The sequence below is a fragment of the Pelophylax lessonae genome (assembly GCF_965119305.1).
Source record: "Pelophylax lessonae genome assembly, chromosome: 1".
Taxonomy (NCBI): Eukaryota; Metazoa; Chordata; class Amphibia; order Anura; family Ranidae; genus Pelophylax; species Pelophylax lessonae.
This window is the reverse complement of record NC_138768.1, coordinates 739,983,352-740,005,891: the sequence shown is the minus strand read 5'-3', so window position 1 is coordinate 740,005,891 and position 22,540 is coordinate 739,983,352.

Genomic DNA, 22,540 nt, shown 5'->3' with positions numbered 1-22,540 from the left:
GGCAGAGATGTCTCTAGGCAACAGGGACATACAAACAAGCTACTCCATGCTACACAAACCGGAAAGGCAGACCGGAAGAAGAGAGCAGATTTGTCAGCAGTGACAATGGAGTCACTGAATAGCCCCTTGCCTCAAGAAATTAATCTATAACCGAGACACTCATAGCCTCACCAGTATGTTACTAATTTAAAAGGAATTAAACAATTACAAGCGCAATATATCTCATATGAAGAAATGCAAAATAAATACAGTTAAAAACTGGGAAATAAATAAGAAAAGGGATTCATAAAATATACATAAAAAAATGTATATAAATATATACACTGTAGGGGATCAGAGGGGTGAACAGCCAGCTCAGAGACAGTCCAGTGAAATTAAATGTGCTTTTTTTAAGCAAAACAGCAAAAAAAAGCAGAAAATGACAGGCTTGTCTTGAAATAATATTCCACAGCAGGGTAAAGCACAGTCTTTGCAGCAAGCAGGCTTACAGGCAACTTATAACACAGATCTAGCCAGAGCTACAGTCTCCCCTAAGACGTGGCTCACCCAATACAGGTCACAGACAGCAATAGCGCTTCCCTCTCAGCGTACTGATATCTTCACTTAGGCGTCCAGACGAAGCTACGCAATCTCCAGCGAAACGCGTTGACTTCACCAGCCCGGCTGTGTTTTCAAATCTTACTCCTTGATGGATGGCGGATCGCAAAAGAGGACACACGCAGCTCATATCTCCACAAAGTGAACTGAGGCGAACAGGGGACAGTTGACTTCTATTGCTGTGACTACTCAGGCAATTTACCACGCCAGCACCCGGCCACAGGAGTGACCGACGGCACAGGAACTCATGAGGTACTTTAGATGGGTGAAGCAACAGCTAACTTAGCTGTCAGGTAAATGAGCATCGGGTTCGGCAATTTGAACACTTACAGTTGTTCAGCAGTCACTGACATTTCAATGCCATTATTTCCTGTATAGGAACCCCCGAGACTTTCTCCTAATAGCTCTATACACCTTCCGTAAGTCCCCTAGAGCGGCGTACCTCCCAAATCTGACCAATACACTATTAGCCACAATCAGCGGTTGGTAGTATATGCGTCTCTGAGCATCATCATCAACATGATTGAGCCTTCACTTGAAGTCAACCTCAGAGCATTATAGCAACCCTCCACAATGTATTTCAACAGCTATCATGGATAATACTTACTTCTATCAACCATTCCTGAGCTATTTAAATGGTATATCCACAGTCATCCTTCATTTATAGCCAGAAATAACTAAATGGAAACATACCTTTAAAGATATAAGTTATATTATCACATTGGAACCTGATAGACATTGTGAGACAATTGAGCTGCACCGATATTCAACATATTGCTTATATGTCATAGCATTCATGGGTATGAGAGAAACCATCCCTACACATTTTGCAATAACTCCATATCCTCAAGCATCCGAGCTTCCAAAGGATAATATCAGGGAAGAACTATCACTTACTCTAGCTGAAGCTTCTGGGTTATTTGTTCCCAGGCCTAAGGGAAAGGATAGTAGCACCCTCATTTAGGGAGGTAGTACTATGTCAAAGCCCAAGAAACCACCTGGCTGCTATAAGGGATACTGCTGCTAAGCTCCCAATGCAAAGGGAAGTACTCACCACTGTTGTTTTTCCCCTTTACCACAGCCACAGGGCTTTCTTTTCTATCCCAACTGGGGAGCTGCAAAGTTAGGCTGTGTGCTTCACACTGCAGGAGCATCATACACACACCTTCTGGTATCCCACCTTTTTTTGAAAGGGGATTGGGGGGGGGGGCTAGCAGACAGAATTTCTCCACTTCTGCTGTCCCTTTAAGGCAGGGGTCCTCAAACTGCGGCCCGCCAGGGTCCTGAACCCGGCCCACCGGCCAGGATGTATCATTCACATTGTTTTTTTTTCCTGAATCACCTAATTAGAGCCAGAGGCTCTAATAGGCTTCAGAAAAGGGTGGACCCGGGGCGCAAATCACTGCGCCCTAGCCCACCCATTTGTGTGACAATAGCGAATGAAAATTTGCTATTGTCACACGGATCCTCCTCCTGGCCAATCAGAAAGCGGGTCTGAGACCTGCTTCCTGATTGGCCGAAAGGCGAACTCATGCCATTGGTCGAGGAGGAGGCGGGAGGACTCGAGGAGACGCCGCTGCAGGAAAGTGCACTGACTGGTCTCTGCATTGAATGGGGGCACTCTGATCTCTCTGCATTGAATGGGGCACAGCACGCTGGTCTCTCTGCATTGAATGGGGGTACGGCACGCTGGTCTCTCTGCATTGAATGGGGGCACGCTGGTCTCTATGCATTGACAAGGGCACGCTATTCTCTCTGCATTGAATGGGGGCACTCTGGTCTCTCTGCATTGAAAGGGGCACGCTGGTCTCTCTGCATTGAAAGGGGCACGCTGGTCTCTCTGCATTGAAAGGGGGCACGCTGGTCTCTCTGCATTGAAAGGGGGCACGCTGGTCTCTCTGCATTGAAAGGGGGCACGCTGGTCTCTCTGCATTGAAAGGGGGCACGCTGGTCTCTCTGCATTGAAAGGGGGCACGCTGGTCTCTCTGCATTGAAAGGGGGCACGCTGGTCAGTCTGCATTGAAAGGGGGCACGCTGGTCAGTCTGCATTGAAGGGGGCACGCTGGTCTCTCTGCATTGAAAGGGGGCACACTGGTCTCTCTGCATTGAAAGGGGGCACGCTGGTCAGTCTGCATTGAAGGGGACACTCTGGTCTCTCTGCATTGAAAGGGGCACGCTGGTCTCTCTGCATTGAAAGGGGGCATGGCACGCTGCTCTCTCTACATTGAAAGGGGGCACGCTGGTCTCTCTGCATTGAAAGGGGGCACGCTGGTCTCTCTGCATTGAATGGGGGCATGCTGGTCTCTCTGCATTGAAAGGGGGCACGCTGATCACTCTGCAGTGAAAGGAGGCACGCTGGTCTCTCTGCCCAGCGACTGGCAGTGCCCGACGGTGCCCTGTGACTGACTGAGCGTACTCTGCGACTGAGTACCTGGGAAGACTGGTAAGTACAGTATCTTTGCGACTGGTGAGTATCTTAGCGACTGGTGAGTACCCCAGGTTTAGTACCAGGGGAGTAGAGGTAGTGTAGGTAAGGAATAGCAGGTCATTAACATTATCCCCATACAGTAGTGGGTAATAATGTCCGACAGAATTGCGGATGCCACTCAGTGCACTTCTTGCGCCATGTATGCGTTCCTTGATGAACCAATCGAGGGCGAATACTGCTGTGCAGGATGTGAGCGACTTGTTGCTCTGGAAGCCCACATCCTGGATCTAGAAAACACAGTGGTAACACTGCGTTGCATCAACAACCTGGAAAGGAGCTTGGACATTACCCATCAGGCACTGGCAGGGGCCAGCATAGAGGAGGAAGGAGTAGAGGAGACGCAGGCATCAGTGGTAGGCAGCTGGGTGACCGTTAGGAAGGGTAGTGGGAAGAGTGTCAGGGAGGCCAGTCCTGAGTTGGTACACCCTAACAAATTTGCCAAATTGCAGGTTGAGGGGGTTATCAGCTCAGGGGTAGCAGTGCTGGAGCAGGCGCCCTCCCCCAGTTGCCAGGGGAGTGGCGGCTCCAGGAGGAAGGGGGGCTGAGATTCAGGAAAGGTTAGACAGGTTGTGGTAGTTGGGGACTCAATCATCAAGAGGACAGAGAGGGCAATCTGTCGAAAAGATCGCGGTAGCCGGACAGTATGTTGTTTACCGGGCGCTCGAGTTTGGCACATCGTGGATCGGGTACACAGATTATTGGGTGGGGCTGGGGATGACCCAGCAGTCATGGTGCATGTGGGCACTAATGACCAAGTAAAAGGAAGGTGGAGGATCCTAAAGAATGATTTCAGGGACTTAGGTAATAGATTGAGGAATAGGACCTCCAAGGTGGTTTTCTCTGAAATACTGCCTGTACCTCGAGCCACACAGGAGAGGCAGAAGGAGCTTAGGGAACTTAACAAGTGGCTGAGGAATTGGTGTAGGAAGGAGGGGTTTGGGTTCCTGGAGAACTGGGCTGACTTCTCAGTCGGCTATCGGCTCTTTAGTAAGGATGGGCTGCTCCTTAATGGGGACGGTACAGCTCTTTTGGGGAGAAAGATGGCCACCAAGTTGGAGGGGCTTTTAAACTAGGAGACGGGGGGAGGGCTCAGAAGTAGAGTCAGTCAGGAGGGAGCAAAGGACAGAAGACAGTAGTAGAGTCAGCAGTGACAGTAGTTCAATAACGTCAATTGGGGGGTCTGTGCGGGAAAACCTCAGACCAAACAGGAATAAACATAACTTCCACAAAACTAAGAGGGGTATATGCTAATGCCAGGAGCCTAGCTAATAAAATGGATGAGTTGGAAATGTTAGTACATGAGGATGTCATAGACCTTGTGGGAATAACGGAGACTTGGTTTGACCCCTCACATGACTGGCTGGCCAATATCCAAGGGTATTCGGTGTACCGGAAGGACAGGGTAGGAAAAAGAGGGGGAGGGGTATGTCTCTATGTCAAGAACAATGTAAAGGTGATAGAGAGGAGTGACATTACGGAAGGGATGAGTATGGAGTTAGAATCCATGTGGGTAGAACTCCATAGGGAAGGAGAAAAGGGAAAAGTAATTGTGGGGTTTTGCTATAGGCCACCCAACCAAAGGGAGGAGGTAGAGCTGGAATTTTTAGCACTATTGGGTAAAGTGGCAAAACTGGGATCAGTCATCATATTGGGGGACTTCAATTATCCCAACATTGACTGGGAAGAGGGGACTGCACACTCACAAAAGGCCCATCTATTCACGGAAACCTTACAGGATAACTACATGTCACAGTTGGTGGATTCTCCTACTAGAGAAAATGCAGTCCTGGATCTATTGATCACTAATGACCCAGACCTAATCTCGGAGGTAGGAGTTCAGGACAACCTGGGCTCTAGCGATCACAGGATGATCACATTTAGAGTAAATAACAATATAACAAGGCAAGTGGGGAACATAAGAACCCTAAACTTCAGAAGGGCAAACTTTCCAAAATTGTATTCATTGATGGAAAGGGTAAACTGGGACCAAACCCTGGGATCACTGACCACGGAGGAAAAATGGGAATGCTTTAGGAACATATTAAGCAAATGCCTCTTGCAGTGCATTCCTATGGGAAATACATTTAGAAGAGACAAAGCCAAACCTGGCTGGCTAAACCGTAGCGTTAAAAAACTTATTAGGGGGAAAAAAATGGCCTTCAAGAAATATAAATCAGAGGGCACAGTATCGGCTTTTGAGCAATACAAGGAGGCAAATAAGAAAAGTAAAAACGAAATCAAAATGGCTAAAATCAACTTTGAGAGACAAATAGCGGAGGATAGTAAAAAAAAACCCAAAGAAATTCTTTAAATATATCAACAGCAAAAAAACTAGGGCAGAGCATATTGCACACATAATTAACGATGATGGGAGGATGGTTACAGAGGACACTAAAAAGCTACCGTGCTGAATGCTTTTTTCTCGTCAGTCTTTACACAGGAAAAGGAGGGGTACACTGACCATGACTGTATGGTTAGTAGTAATACACAGGACTTGCCACTATGGCTAACAGAGGGTGAAATCAGGGAAAGGCTGGATAAACTTAACACAAACAAATCACCAGGCCCGGATGGCGTACATCCGAGAGTACTCAAGGAACTCAGTAAGGTTATATCTACACCACTGTTCCTGATCTTTGCTGACAGTATTAGGACAGGAGAGGTACCAGAGGATTGGAGGAAAGCTAACGTGATTCCGATATTCAAAAAGGGGCAGAGGCATATCCCGGGAAATTATAGGCCTGTCAGTTTGACATCGATAGTATGTAAACTTCTGGAGGGGATGATAAGGGACTATATCGTAGAGTTTGCTAAAGACAACAACATCATCAGCAGTAATCAGCACGGGTTTACAAATGGGCGTTCTTGTCAAACCAATCTCTTAACATTCTTACAAAATAAGGTCTGCAGGTATCGACAGCAGGGTTTGCTCTTGGATACGGAACTGGCTAAAAGGGCGTGTCCAAAGGGTGGTAATAGAAGGAGAAGGTTTTTGGATCTTAATGGAATCCTGTAGTAATTTCTGCCACCGTCCCTGGAGAAATGTTTGTGATTTTTGGTGCCTCAGGTCAGGTTTGGGACTTTATGGGCAGGAGTAAGTAGATTTTGGATAGTTGGTAAAAAAAACTATTTATTGAAGAAATAAATATATATACAAACATTTGAAAGTGAATGGGTGAAGGCCCATTGAGTGAGGGTGATAGAAAAGAGTTGAAGGTGAGTTTACAGGTGAATATTGGTGACATTGGTTTTTAGGACATTCCTGCTCTGCTGTTCCTTGTGTCAACGACAGGAACTAATTCAGAGGGGGTGTCCGATCGGTTATCCGACGCGTTTCGGCCATATGTGGCCTTTTTCAAGGATGTATCACCAATTCTATGGGTGACAAGATATAGCATAAATGATACATCTGTTGCATAACTTCATAATAGAATTTATGCAATATATATAAATATATTTTACATACATGTTAAGTGTCCACTTCATATGATTGTACCTTCCCAGTATTTTCCAGATGCTAAAGGAACTTGTGCTGTTGTAAGGTGAAAATTAATGAATTATTAGTTAATCAGGACATTTGTGCCGAATATGAGTAAGTATGTGGTAATTAATATTTACTTTTATGGACTTAGCAATTCGGTCCAGAGGTCTGATGTGGTTCCTAATGGTATGAAGCTTTAGCAGGAGATTTGAAAATCTGTAAGGTAGTTGTACATATAATGTAACATTCAAAGATGCCTGTTTGTTAATATAAAGGAATAACAAACGTTTTAAAGTGTTTAGGCATAGATGAGGTGACTGTTTGAATAAAGCGGCAAGGATGAGCCGCTGTCTGTTTGGTGAGAGATTGGTAAGAGTCTCTTCCAAACAACTAACAGTTTGTTCAGGTTACAGGGTAAGGTAGGATCCAACAGCGTAAGAACTCCGGCGTGTCTTCTCCCTCGGTTGGAGAGAGACTGAATGCCTAGGAGCGTTCCCCGGCCTTATAAAGGCAGTCGCGCATGCGTGACGTTGTCCATGACTCGGCCGCGCCGGTGCGCATGCGTCATTGACTATGCGCATCCCCCGGGGCCGTGCGGACGTGCCATGTAGGCCGCCGACACAGGTAAAGAGGCCGAGTAATCCCGAGGGCGGGATTTGTGGAAGGTGCAAGCACCTGCCTTCGGCTCTGGTTGCCCCAATCTTTGGACAGAATCGGGGATTTCTGTGCTGGGAGCTTCTGAAGTAGTGGGAAGTTGAGCATATTGGAAGTGGATTTACACTGGTTGTTCAGTATAGTCAAAACAATGATAAATTGTGAAATTAAATAAAGATAAGAAATCAAGTGGCAATACACACCATTATTCGTGCGATCACCTATATATATCTCATGAGATTCTTTAAACATTATTAACAGCAGTTGGGTTAAAAGGATGCAAGGAGGCATGTTTAGTGCCGGGGTGGCTTGGTTGGGTTGGCAGGGGGAGAGCAAGTTAGGGGATTTTGGCTGGGCATGAATTTGGAAGAAATATAAAATAAGAGGATATTGGTGCAATCCGATTGGTACCAAAGGGTTATAGGTGTTGGATAGGGGGATGACAGGGGTTCTTTGGTGAACTATATTGGGGGGTTATTCAAGGCATGTGGAGAGGAAATTATTTGGGTTTCTTAATCCGTTTTCCCTGATGAGAAGCCTTCGAGGAAGGGACGAAAGCTTTGTGCTTCGTTTAAGCCTGGTGGGCTAGTGGCTTTCAGCAAAGTGATCCATCGCATTTCTATTTGTAGAAGGGTCTTATTCAAATCCCCTCCCCGTAATGGAATGTGAATCCGGTCGAGGGCCATGAACTTGATTTCTGGCATTTTATATTTGTGATGGTAGGCCACATGTCTTCCAAGGAGAACGTAGTAATTACCTATACGCATGGTTTGTAGATGTTTGTTAACCCGTTTTCCAAATTCTTGTCGGGTCTTCCCGATATAAAAAGACCCACATTCACAGGTCATCATGTAGACCACTCCTTTGGTCTTACAGTTGCAGAAGTGTTTTGGTTTGAAGGGATCTCCATTTGGTATCTGTAGTTTGGCGAATCACATAGCACTGGGCGCAGCTGCCACAAGGAAACGTACCCCTGGTTTTGCACAGGTCTTTCCTGGATCCATCTTTGTGTTCGCTGTGAACTAAGGTTTGTTGTAATGATCCCGCCTTTCTAAAGGTGATGGGTGGATGTTCTGGTAATAAATTGGAGATGCTGGGTTCCTCCTTCAGGATAGACCAGTGTTTGGTAAGGATGTTTCTAATTTGTTGATCTTCATTCGTAAATCTTATGATTATTCTGGTATTGGGTTCATTGCTTGCTTGTTCCTTCTTATTTTTAAAGAGGAGTGTCTCTCTCTCCTTTTTGTTAGCTCGATTGAATGCCTTTCTTAGTGAAGTCTTTGTGTAGCCTCTTTGTAGCAATCTCATCGTTAGGGCATCTGCTTCCAATTGGAAGTTTGCCGGATCCGTACAATTTCTTTTCAACCTTAAGTACTGACTATAAGGTATCAAGTTTTTTAGCGGTTGTGGGTGGAAACTTGCGGCATGTAAGATAGAATTGCCCACTGTATCTTTTCTGTACAGAGTGGTAGAGATTTTACCAGATGGATCTTTATATATTAGAGTATCCAGGAAGGAGACTTGATGTTTACTATAGGTCATAGTAAAGAACATGTTATGTTCATTTTGATTCAGATATGCTTCTGGCACGTATCTCCAAGATGGTTAATTTAGAGTCTTCTTGCTCTTTAAAGCCTCCCTCCTAAATTTTCCACATATGGTGGACAGACACAGTAAGGGGGTACCCTTGGGGAACATGTTCTTTTTATGGGATTGCTCGCTATGTGTAACATCTTAACAAGCTCTAACCTATTATTATTTCCTCCTTACACTGCTCTTAGATCGGTTGGTGTGTAAGAGTTAATTGGGACCCCTGGTGGTTTGGGCTACTGCCCACCCCTTGATGAACTAGAAACATATGTTTTTCTGCAACCCTGCTTGATGGTTTTCTGGGTGCAAACCTCTATACAAGAGCTACATATACTAACCTGTATTTAATGTTTGCTTGTTAAGCCCTTCAGGGGTCTGATTGCCTCCAAGCTAAGATTGTGTCCACCTTTTCCTGAGGCTGATTTAATTGATCTCCAGGTCTGTGCTCGTTACGACTTTAGATACCTGGAGACTTGGACTTACTCCCATCTGTGTGTGGGCTAACTACACCTTCTCATACTTATGCAATGGTAGGGAAACAGCTACTACTAGGGTGGTGTATGCACCAACCTCAGACTTCCATTATTTGGAACTACCCTGGTTCTCCTCTGGTGGATGAAGGTTTAGTATCTAGAGTCCAAGCTATGCCTATGATAGATTTTGGCCTCTGCTGGCTGTTTCTTATTTGAATTCACCAGGACTCTGACTTTATGCCTTGTCTGGCTGCGTATCAGAAACACACAATGTGGACGTTTGTGTCTTTTCTGGTTGTTTTGCTGCTCATCAGAAATACACAACACTAAGTTGTCTGTCTTTTTCTGGGTTGACTGTGCCTTGTTGAGCATCAGAAATACACAACATTAAAGTTTATGTTGTGTCTTTTCTGTTTATTTTGGCTATATGACTTTTTTGCTTACTAGAAATACACCACATTGAAAGTTGCGGGTGTCTTTCTACTATAACTTATTTTTCTGTACATTCGAAATGCACAACATTGAAGTTGTTAGTAACACATGGCTGTACCCCGGGCTGCTAAATCAGAAACGCACAATATTAAAGGTTGCTACTGACATTGCAGTTGTGTAACTACTCTGTTGCGGTTGTGCAACTACTCTGTTACTAATCAAAATGCACATTTAAATTTTGTTAGTAACATCTTGGTTGGTCACATGGCTACTAAATCAGAAATGCACAAAGGTTGGAAGACCTAGCCTACTCCTAACGCTAGGCAGCATAAAACTGAAGAGCAGCTCCTACTGGCTGATGGGTAATAGCTGAGGAACAGCCCCCTAGAGGTGTGTTATGTGTAAAGGCTTTTGTTTGTTAACCTTTTCACTGCCTAGCCTGCTCCTGCAGAGGGCACCATTACCTACTCGTGAATGCTAACTGAACGGGTGGCGACTGTAAGAGGAACGCAAGAGAAAATTATAGCCAAAATAGGACAAGTGAATAGGGAGGATATTTTGATAGGATGGCAGAAAAATACGAAGGTGGATGATCATAATGTTGCTTTTGTGACCTCATAATCCAAGCAACATTTTGACATGAAACTGATCTTTGGAAACATTGGAAGGTTGTAAAAAATGACAGTGTTTTGGGCCCCATCCTTCCGGATCATCCTCGTGTTACTTTTAGAAGGGTTGCCCCAAATGTTTTGGATGCCCCTAAGACCTGGCCATCCTATTTTCAACAACAAAAATGATTTTTTCCGTCGTCGATGTGGGGTATCTAGCCCTAATGCTAATAGAAATAGGAAAACCACTACATTTTAAATCAACATTGAATTTGAAAGAATTTGAGATATCTTTATCCCCTGTTCGTCCCAAAATGTGGTATACATGCTGACATGTCCTTGCGGATTTCAGTATGTAGGTAGGACAGTGAGAGCACTTAGTGTTAGGTTGGGGGGAACATATTACCAACATTAAAAAGGGCTTCCCCAAGCACAGTGTCTCCCGACATTATGATGAATGTCATGGGAGAGATCCTACAGGTACTACCTTCATGGAGATAGACAAGTTACCTTCCCATTGGAGGGGATCCCATATTAGAAGAGAGGTATGGCGACTGGAGACTCGTTGGATATATGATATACAGTGTTATATGCCGCATGGTCTCAACATAGATTGGGATAATTGCTTCATTAACAACAGTTAGATCCTTCTGTTTTAATGTCCCTCTCTCTCTCTCTTCCTGGGGGTGGTTAAGTACTGTTTAGACTGGCGGGGGTCTCTCCCCCCATCTTTAGGGACTTTTAATTTATTTTTCTCTTTTTTTATTTATATATTCGCTAGTATAGTTTAATTTTATATATTTCTATTGTCTATAGTGGCAACTGCACTTTAGTCCCTAAAGTGGCAACTAGATGCCAGTATAGGGATTTTATTATTGTTTAGTTCATAATCGCATGTTTGTGTGATGCAATGTGCTTTTAATTGAATATATTGGTATAAAAGTGATGTATTTGTTGTTCTGTGGGGCTATGCAGAGTATTCCTTGAGTTGGATCACGAGCCCTCTATTTATGCTTTCTTCCTATCATTTCATTGTGAAGGAGGAGCGATTAAACAAAGCCCCGTCTCTGCTAAGTCCGGTAGCTGGAACGCAGAGCGTGCTTGGTTTGTCGTTGCAGAGGTAATGCCCTTCCTGTCGGAAGTGACGTTACGATCATTCAGTATATGTAAGACATGTTTGTGTCTCGTAGCCACACCTCAGACGACGGTTGATTGGCCGAAACGAGTCAGATGGGCACGCTGACACACACATGCTGAATGACCAGGGACTTTTGAATCGTTTTACTGCTTGTAATTTATCTGCTTCTTGTAAGTATGTTTGCAATAAAATCTTTGATGTTGATGGAATATACTGCACCACGAGATCTCCTTTGTACCTCTCGTTTACATCTAAGTTGTGAGCTGGAGGGCAAGTTTGGAGTATACTATCCCTGATGATCATTTAAAGCTGAATTTGGGACTGATTTGTTATTTGGAAGATCCCCTGCCTACACATGCTATATGCTTCTTTTGGTAAGGAGATTGGGGGATCACATTGCGGTGGTGTGCTTATCATATACACTGAAGGTGGTGAAAACTTCTTCTTCTTCATCACGTGCTTATGAACTTATGTTATCTTGTTCTTTGTTATGGTCTACACATTTTAGCTGGTTGCTTGAACCCCTCCCCCCCCCTTTTTTTTTTTTGGAGATACTTTTATAACCCTTTCCAGCTTTATGCAAGTCAACAATTCTTAATCGTAGGTCTTCTGAGAGCTCTTTTGTGCAAGACATTCACATCAGGCAATGCTTCTTGTGAAAAGCAAACCCAGAACTGGTGTATGTTTTTTTATAGGGCAGGGCAGCTGTAACCAACACCTCCAATCTCGTCTCGTTGTTGGCTGACATCTCACTCCAATTAGCTCTTGGAGATGTCTAGGGGTTCACATACTTTTTCCACCTGCACTGTGAATGTTTACATGGTGTGTTCAATAAAAACATGGCAAGATTTCAATCTTTGTGTGTTATAAGTTTAAGCAGACTGTGATTGTCTATTGTTGTGACTTAGATGATGATGATCAGATCACTTTTTTTTTAACCAATTTGTGCAGCAATCCATATCATTCCAAAGGGTTCACATACTTTTTCTTGCAGCTGTGTTTGGCGAGATGGTACACCATGCCAATCAGGGTTCATCGTTACCTTCCTGAGAGATCCAATCAATGCTGGAGGGGATGCCAGGTTGAAGGATAAATGTTTCATAGATGGTGGGAATGTCCAAAGATCCGTAAATTCTTGTTAAGAATACAATATTTCATTAATCAGATTACAGGGGCAGAAGTGGCAAAATACCCATGGGTCTGCTTATTCCATAAAACTCAACTATTATTAAAATCTTATGGAACCCCTATAGTCCCATATCTGTTAAATTTCCGCAAAAGGGATAATACCAAAAAGATGGTTGAAAATAAAAGCCCCCCACTGCGAGGGAATGGTGGGGAGGGAGTGGAATATATACAGTATCTCACAAAAGTGAGTACACCCCTGACATTTTTGTAAATATTTTATATATTTTCAGGTGACAATACTGAAGAAATGACACTTTGCTACAATGTAAAGTAGTGAGCTTATGTAACTGTAAATGTTTTCCCCCTCAAAATAACAACACACAACCATTAATGTCTAAACCGCTGGCAACAAAAGTGAGTACACCCCTAAGTGGAAATGTCAAAATTGGGCCCAAAGTGTCAAGATTTTGTTTGGCCACCATTCTTTTACAGCACTGCTTTTACCTTCTTGGGCATGGAGTTCACCAGAGCTTCACAGGTTGCCACTGGAGTCCTCTTCCACTCCTACATGATTACATCATGGAGCTGGTGGATGTTGGAGACCTTGCACTCCTCCACCTTCCGTTTGAGGGTGCCCCACAGATTCTCATTAGGGTTTAGGTCTGGAGACATGCTTGTCTAGTCCTTTAACCTCAGCTTCTTTACAAAGGCAGTGGTCGCCTTGGAGATGTGTTTGGGGTCGTTATGTTGGAATACTGCCCTGCGGCTGAGTCCCTGAAAGGAGGGAATCATGCTCTGCTTCGGTAGGTCACAGTACATGTTGGCATTCATGGTTCTCTCAATGAATTGTAGTTCGCCAGTGCCAGCAGCACTCATGCAGCCCCAGACCATGACACATCCACCACCATGCTTGACTGTAGGCAGGACACACTTGTCTTTGTACACCTCACCTAGTTGCCACCACACATCCTTGACACCATCTGAACCAAATAAGTTTATCTTGGTCTCATCAGACCCCAGGACATGGTTCCTGTAATTCATGTGCTTAATCTGCTTGTCTTCAGCAATGTTTGCGGGCTTTCTTGTGCATCGTCTTTAGAAGAGGCTTCCTTCTGTGACGACAGCCACGCAGACCAATTTGATGCAGTGTGCGGTGTATGGTCTAAACACTGACAGGCTGACCACCCACCCCTTCAACCTCTGCAGCAATGCTAGCAGCACTCATACGTCTTTTTCCCAAAGACAACCTCTGAATATGATGCTGAGCACTTGCACTCAACTTCTTTGGTCAACCATGGTGACGCCTGTTCTGAGTGGAATCTGTTCTGTTAAACTGCTTGTATAGTCTTGGCCACCGTGCTGCAGCTCAGTTTCAAGGTCTTGGCAATCTTCATGTAGAGCAACAATTCTTTTTTTTTTCAGATCCTCAGAGTTATTTGCCATGAGGTACTATGTTGAACTTCCAGTGACCAGTATGAAAAAGTGAGAACAATAACACCAAATTTAACACACCTGCTCCCTATTCACACCTGAGACCTTGTAACACTAACGAGTCACATGACACCGGGGAGGGAAAAATCCGTATTGGGCCCATTTTGGACATTTTCACTTAGGGGTGTACTCACTCTTGTTGCCAGGGATTTAGAAATTAATGGTTGTGTGTTTTTTTTGTTATTTTGAGCGGACATCATATTTACCCTGTTATAAAAGCTGTACACTCACTACTTATGTATGTACTTTAGCAGTGTGTCATTTCTTCAGTGTTGTCACATGAAAAGATATAATATATTTACAAAAATGTGAGGGGTGTACTCGCTTTTGTGAGATACTGTACATGATATGGAAATAATGTGTAGTAGGGATGAAGAACAATCTGATCATTTCTTAAAAAATGGGAAAAATTGAAAGATTTTAAAACCACTAGAGACTTATCCAAAGCGATTTTGAGCTGTGATTGCCGCAAAATGTGGCACTACAAAGTATTGACTTTAGGGGGGTGAAAAGTTATGTACATTGATTTTTTTTCTGTTATTTTGTCCTATTTGTTGTTTGCTTCAAAACAAAAACAAAACATCTTCAGAGCCCATTCACACTAGCGCGACTTGTGAGGCAACTTGTGTTGCCCCAGGTAGCTTGACATAACAAAAGCAATGTTAATCAATCAGTGCCGTCTTAATTGGCACTACTGAAGTTGCTCCGACTTCAGAAAAGGGTCCTGTACTACTTTGAGGCGACCTGTGATCCGACTGTCCCATATACTTCAATGGGAGTCGCCTCCTTATCTTAATTGACACGACTTGTTATCAGACTTTCCAGGAAGAAGAAAGAGATTAGCCAGGCATTCCCCACAGACAAAGTCGCCTGTCTCTTCAAAGTAGTGCACAAGTCTCTTCCAAGTCTCTAAACAAGTCTCTTCAAGTCACGGGGCGACTTTCTGGTAGTGGTAGTGTGAACCAGCTCTCAAAGTTTTTGGGCATGTTCTGTAAATTAAATGATGCAAATCCTCAAACAATCCATGTTAATTCCAGGTTGTGAGGCAACAAAACACGAAAAGTGCCAAAGGGGTGAATACTTTTGCAAGGCACTGTATGTGTGTATACACATATGCGTCAATTAAGGCGTGTAAATAAAGGCATAATATACATGCACAACATTAATAAAGTATTCAGTTGGTAAAAGTAGTGTATATAAATATAAGACCTGGCCGGAAATATTTAGATTAAAAAAATGTAGGTATATGCATATGTTTTTAGTCAAATCCTCCATATATCACCCTACAAGGTAGGTGCTAGGTAAAGTGTAGTAGGTCTTGTCTGCTTATCAGCAGGGCCATGATTTTCAGCTAGGCTGGTATGTGTTCCCATGTGTGCCTGTTGAGTTGGGGAGTCTCCCCACTGTGTCCCAATGAGGGCTCTCATTGTGCAGTGGAGGAAACCTGACCAATAGCACACCAGGGCTTGTATCCATCGTAGAAGGGCAGATTCTGCTGCAGAGCATTCTGGGAGAGGGGCGCACATGACAGATGGTCTTTGGCGGGAAGCAGAGTCCCAGGAGAGAGGGTACGGCTGTCTCTCCTCCTTACAGGAAAGATCAGGTATCCCAGGCAGCTTGCCTGAGGGGGTACAGGGCTGAGCTGCAGAGAGAATCCGGTATGCAAAGGACCAGTGGAGCTGAGAGGGGACAAGTTTCAGGAAAGCATTCCCAGTCGTGAGTATTGCAAACTGCCCCTGGGGGTCTGCCTAGTTAGAGGTAACCACTTCGTAGAAGGTGAGAAGGATCCAGGAGCTAGCTAGCCAATGCAGGAGCAAAGTAAAGGGGGTGCCAGTGTTGACCCTAAAGAGAAAAAGGGGGCTCCAGTGGTTGGGCCCTGAAGTATACTGTGTAGTGTTAAGAGTTACAGCAGCATTACAGAAGGCTACCTCAGTCAGGAAGGACTGGAGGGAGCAGTGTCAAAGATTTTTGAGCTAACCAGAGCATCAGAAGTCAGTTTTCAATACAGTTCAGCAAGTTAGTGATTTTAAGCGCCAGCAAGCATTGGTCGGCATGCAGCCAGCATCAAGTCAGCACTGAAAGGCATTTTTTCTCAAGTGTCCCAATTTGTACCTAGTTGAGCCAGAGGAGTATCCCACTCATTCCCTTCTCCCATCCCCATATAAAATAAACAATACAAACCAAAGATGCCAGACTGTTCATTGTCTCAGATCTCACACTTGGGCAAATCAGCTAAAATGTGCTGTTTGTGTTACCAGTGACCTTGGCAGACCCACATCAGGCCCAATGCCTGGAAATCCTGCTACACAGGCATAGTATATATCTATAGGCAATGTATCAAATATGAGCTATTGGGTATTCAATCCCCTAATCAAAACCAGGAATTGGTTATATATAGTATCGACTTATCCACCTGTCCATTCAGTAAACAGCCTGTTACAGCTCAAAAACCTACCAAGTTGCTGGTATAGATTAGGGAGAATGTCCTTCCTGGAGCAAATGGTAGATAGGTGTGCATGGTCTAGAAAAACATCCTGTTTATGAGTGATTTTAACGCAATCCTATCCCCAACCCTTGATAGGCCTACTCCTCCTGTGAATTATAACAGCAATTTTGGGCACAAGCTGCCACCATTACTGAAGTCTAGCGTTGGAGAAACCCTCACACTAGGGCCTATTCTTATTTCTCCAGGACCTTTAACACTGCTCTTGCCTAGACGTGGCATTTGCTAATCCTTCTCTCATGTGTGTTCAGGAGATTTTGTTTTCTTCCTGCTGGCCTTTCTGACCATTACCCCCTCCAATTAACATTGCGAACAGCTCAATCTTGCAATAGGTCTCACTGGAGGTTTCAACCTGAATGGATCCACTAACAAAACTTCACAGGAACACATCCCTAATAGTCTGCAGTAATATTGGAATACTTCTCTCTCCTCCCCCCCCCCATCTCTGATAAACTGTGTTCACCTGTCCGTTAGATTGGAATCGAGTTTGCATATGGTTGAGGTTGCATGGTTAGAGGCTCAAAAAAAAAAAAACAAGCAGGAATGCTTTGAGTAGCGTGACCAAAATGGCAAATTTCTAGCCATGCTGGCCCAACATGAAAGATCTCTTACCAGAATACCTGAAATTCGTAGAACATATAGCACACTTGCCTCCTCCCAAGACACTATCCTGAAGGAATTCACAGTACTATATTACCTTATATTTCTTCTTCTTCTTTCACCCCTCCTTTCACCCCTCATCCTTTGCCTGACCCGTCGCTGGTTGTGCAACTCTGAAAGAGCTAGCTCAGTTCAAGAAAATATGATTGTTGTACTCACCGTAAAATCCTTTTCCCACAGTTCGACAGACACAGCTCCATATTCTGTACCATAGGCATTGCTGTCGTCTGCAGGAGTAGGACTAGGCAGATAACACAAAAGCTTAACTACACCCCATGGGATGTCCTCATCAAGCATAATCCCTCCTCTCTGCTTAAAAATACTCAGTTTTGTAACAAGCAGTAACAGAAGCATAAAAGTCCTTAGAAGGGTGGGTACTGTGTTTGTCAATGAATTCAGAAAAAAGGATTTTACAGTGAGTACAAAAAACTGGATTTTTTTTTTGTCTTACCGTAAAATCCTTTTCTCTGAGCTTTACTGACGGACACAGCTCCATGTCTTCTTGGACCCTTGGGCTTATGCTGCTCTCTCTTCAGGAGTAAGACTAGGTGGAAACAATTTTGGCTACACCCCTGAGGCAGTGCCAGGGAGGGATATACCATCACTTCCTGCTATAGGACTTTGTTTTGCGTTTTTTAGTAGTGAGTTTGTAACAACCCGTGTCAGAAGAATACATAACTCAATCCAACAGAGGGGCAGGTGCAGTGTCCATCAGTGAACCACAGAGAAAAGGGATTTATGGTAAGACAAAAATCCAGTTCTCTCTTTCGTTCACTGACGGACACAGCTCCATGTCTACTTAGACCCTTGAAGTGTCCCAAAGCATTATCAACATGAAGGGGTGGGGAAAACGCAGAAATACATATACAGTGCCTTGCAAAAGTATTCACGCCCCTAACTTTTTACCTATTTTGTTACATTACAGCCTTAAGTTCAATGTTTTGTTAATCTGAAATTTATGTGATGAATCAGAACACAATATTCTAAGATAATTTTAGAAATCGAAAACAGAAAATTGGCATTTGCGTATGTATTCACCCCCTTTGTTATGAAGCCCATAAAAAGCTCTTGTACAACCAATTACCTTCAGAAGTCACATAATTAGTGAAATGATGGCCACCTGTGTGCAATCTAAGTGGCACATGATCTGTCATTAAACATACACACACCTTTTTTGAAAGCCCCCAGAGCTTGCAACATCTAAGAAATCCAAATCTTTGATGATGCCCAGGAGCACCATGAAATCTTATCATAACCAAATGGAAAGAACATGGCACAACAGCAAACCTGCCAAGAGAAGGCCGCCCACCAAAACTCACAGGCTGGGCAAGGAGGGAATTAATCAGAAAGGCAGCACAGACCTAAGGTAACCCTGGAGGTGCTGCAGAGTGCCACAGCAGAGACTGGAGAATCTGTACATAAAACAACATTTTGAGTTTGCAAAAAGGCATGTGGGAGACTCCCAAAATGTATGGAGGAAGGTGCTCTGGTCTGAGGAGACCAAAATTGAACTTTTCAGCCATCAGAGAAACTGCTATGTCTGGCGCAAACCCAACACATCACCCAAAGAACACCATCCCCACAGTGAAACATGGTGGTGGCAGCATCATGCTGTGGGGATTTTTTTCAGCAGTCGGGACTGGGAATCTGGTTAGAGTTGAGGTAAAGATGGATGGCACTAAATACAGGGATATTCTTGAGAAAAACCTGTACCACTCTGTGCGTGATTTGAGGCTAGGACGGAGGTTCACCTTCCAGCAGGACAATGACCCCAAACACACTGCTAAAGCAACACTTGAGTGGTTTAAGGGGAAACATATAAATGTGTTGGAATTGCCTAGTCAAAGCCCAGACCTCAATACAATAGAAAATCTGTGGTCAGACTTCAAGATTGCTGTTCACAAGCACAAACCATCCAATTTGAAGGAACTGAAGCAGTTTTGCAAGGAGGAATGGGCAAAAATCCCAGTGGTAAGATGTGGCAAGCTCATGGAGACTAATCCAAAGCGACTTGGAGCTGTGATAGCCGCAAAAGGTGGCTCTACAAAGTATTGACTTTAGTGAAGTGAATAGTTATGCACATTGACTTTTTCTGTTATTTTGTCCTATTTGTTGTTTGCTTCACAATAAAAAAAAAATAAAATGAAAAAAACATCTTCAAAGTTGTGGGCATGTTCTGTAAATTAAATGATGCAAAGCATCACACAATCCATGTTAATTCCAGGTTACGAGGCAACAAAACACGAAAAATGCCAAGAGGGGTGAATACTTTGGCAAGGCACTGCAATTCCCAACAAGGGCTAAACATAGCCAACCAGGCAAAACAGAAGCCCAACCAGAAATCACTGGGGCTCACCACCAGGAAAAAAATTACACCCTCAAGAGGCGGGAGCCTCTGCAACCGCAGTCTGCAAAACTTTGCAGCCGAAGATACAAGTACATCCACCGTATATAACTTTGTGAATGCGAGTACAGACGACCACATAGCTGCCTTGCACATCTGAACCACGGACGCCTGATGACAGAAGGCCCAGGAGGCACTAAGCTCCCTCGTAGAATGCGCCTTGACAGGGAAAGGAGGAACCTGACCCTTAATAAAAAAAAAAAAAATAGGCCTGCACCACCGTCTGCCTGATCCATCTGGAAATGATCGTAGCAGATGCGGCCTACCCCTTACGAGGTCCATCCATAAGAACAAAGAATCGGATTTCCAAATCGATTCAGTCACCGCCCGGTACACCCGAATCACCCTGACTACATCCAAGCAATGCAAAGCAATATCTTTACGGTGTTTCGGCTTAGGACATAAGGACAGTAACACAATGTCTTCATTCAAATTAAACCCCGGGACAACCTTAGGAAGAACACCTTACAGGGTCGTAACACCACTTTGTCCCTGTGAACCATCAGAAAAGGTGACCGACAGGACAATGCAGCCACCTTGACACCCTGATCCAACATCTGCCCACTGAGAAAGTCCGCTTGCCAATTCTCTACCCTTGGAACGTGCACAGCAGAGAGGGCCAGAACATCTAGTTCTGCCCACCTCAGAATGCCGGCTACTTCCTGGGCCACCAGGGCACTCCTTGTGCCCCCTTGATTGACATATGCCCTCGCCGTAGCATTTTCCAATTGTATCCTCAATGGGCATCCCTGCAGATGGTCTGTCCACTGAGACAGACAAAGTCTGATCGCCGGAATCTCCAGGATGTTCGGCAGACTGGACTCCTCTCGAGTCCAAACACCTTGAGCCAAGTATACTCCCAAGACACCTCCGACAGACAGACTGGCATCCGTGGAAATCACTGTCCAATACAGGAATAAAGGACTTTCCTAGGCAAAGCGCCAGGGAATGGAGCCACTATATCAGAGACCCACTTGTATCCCGACGCAACAGGATCAGATCATCCAACGAAGGCGGATCCTTGTTCCATTTGGCAAGAATCTCTCTTTTCAGAGGTCTGGTATGGAATGGAGCAAACAGAACCCACTCGAAGGTGGAGACCATCAGACCCAGCACATACATGCAAGTCCTGAGAGATGACCGACAGTTGGACAACAGGAGCTGAATCGCATCCTGCAACTTCAGAAGTTGATCAAGGTTCCCTGGTCCATGGGTGCGGAAAGAAGCAAAGACGTCCCCCCACCCCAGATGCGGGTGAGGGTGCTCCTTCAGGCTCGCCTGTGGAACCAGTAGTGCCCACTTTTGACTTACCATTCCAAGGTCTCTTGAAGCCGCCCGCAAAGTTACGGGTGGATCTTGAACCCTTTTCCTGCGATCCAGTCGGACGAAAGGGCTGCTTGTGAGCTGAGAAAAAAGGACCACGTTTACGACGAGATTCCTTGCAACCTGCAGAAGTAATGTACTCTTACCTCCCGTAAAGGCCCTTAATGATTCCCTCGATAGGAGGTACTGAACAAACTGTTACCCACAAAAGGGAGATCAGTCAGTACCTTTTGAGAAGCCTGATCGACCAACCAGCACTTCAACCAAATCATGCAGCGAAGAATCACAGCCATCACAGATACTCTGCCAGCCAAGGGGGCCGCATTCAAAAAAGCATCACAAATGTACTGTAACCCTTTGATCAACTGATCTGCCAGTTCAGGAGGGTGTTGACCCCCTTCCAGATCCTGGCGTAAAATTTTTGCCCATTCCGTTAAGGTCTGGGATACCAAGGTGATCGCAAACAGGATCCTTAAAGGATGGAAAATCCTCCAGAGGCAAAAGCGTGGCCTTGTTTAGACTGAAAACAGAGTCCACCGACTGTGGAACCGTTAGTTTCTTCAGGAGAGACTCCTCAAAGGGATATCTCCTAGCGAAATGCTTAGGTATTCCAACCATGCGTTTTGGGGATCCCCACTGGCTAGTGACAACCTCGTCAAACTAGGCAGGAAAGGAACACCTTCATCACCTTGGAAGATCTGTGGGTGCCAAACTGCACCAGTGTCGCCGACTCAGCATCAGCTGAGTACTCCAAAAAGTTTTTCGCACTGACACAATCAATGCCTCCATCAACGCCTTTTCGTGTGCGGCTGCAGAGGAAGAGAATTCATCCTCACTGTTAGAGCACTCAGGGTGCGTGGACGCAGACCCAGTGGGCTGACTCACATCCGTGGCGGCCAAATCCATCTCAGACTCAGAGGAGGCAGAGGATACAGGTGAAGGCGGGGGGCGCTTCTTGCTAGGCCGCCTTTTCAGGGCCATATCAACCTTTGACACAAGTGACTGCAGGGCTGCCGCCATGGCCGCCAGGGCAGACTGAGACCCAGAGGGTCCCGCAGCTTCAAGGAGTGGGTAAGGTGGTGATGCACGTTCCAGAGGCACCATGGTTAAATCTGAGCCGCACTGTGCACACAAAAAAAAAAAAAAGCAGCACCACAAGGATCAACGCACCTCTGTCGCTGTATATAGCAGAGAAAGGACTGTATATCCAGAGACTCACCACCTTGCACCCAAACCTGTTTCCAGAACGGGAAACAGCCTTCCACACTACGATCAAAAAGGAAGAGGAAACGCTGACACACACACTAGAGGCCCCCGCTGCATGTCACCGCACTGGACTACAAGAAAATGGCTGTCGCTATAGACTACAATGGGATACCCAAAACATGGCCGCTGGGGTACACAGACATGGCCGCCAAGGCTGAAGAAAACCATCCATGGTAAAATGGTAGCGGGACCGGGACCCCAGGAGAGTAATAGTCCACCAGGGGGAAGCCCTCTAGGGACCCCCCTCCCGCAGCACAAAAAGTGCAGGCACCCCTAAATGTGGGCCACCAGCGGCACACTCCCA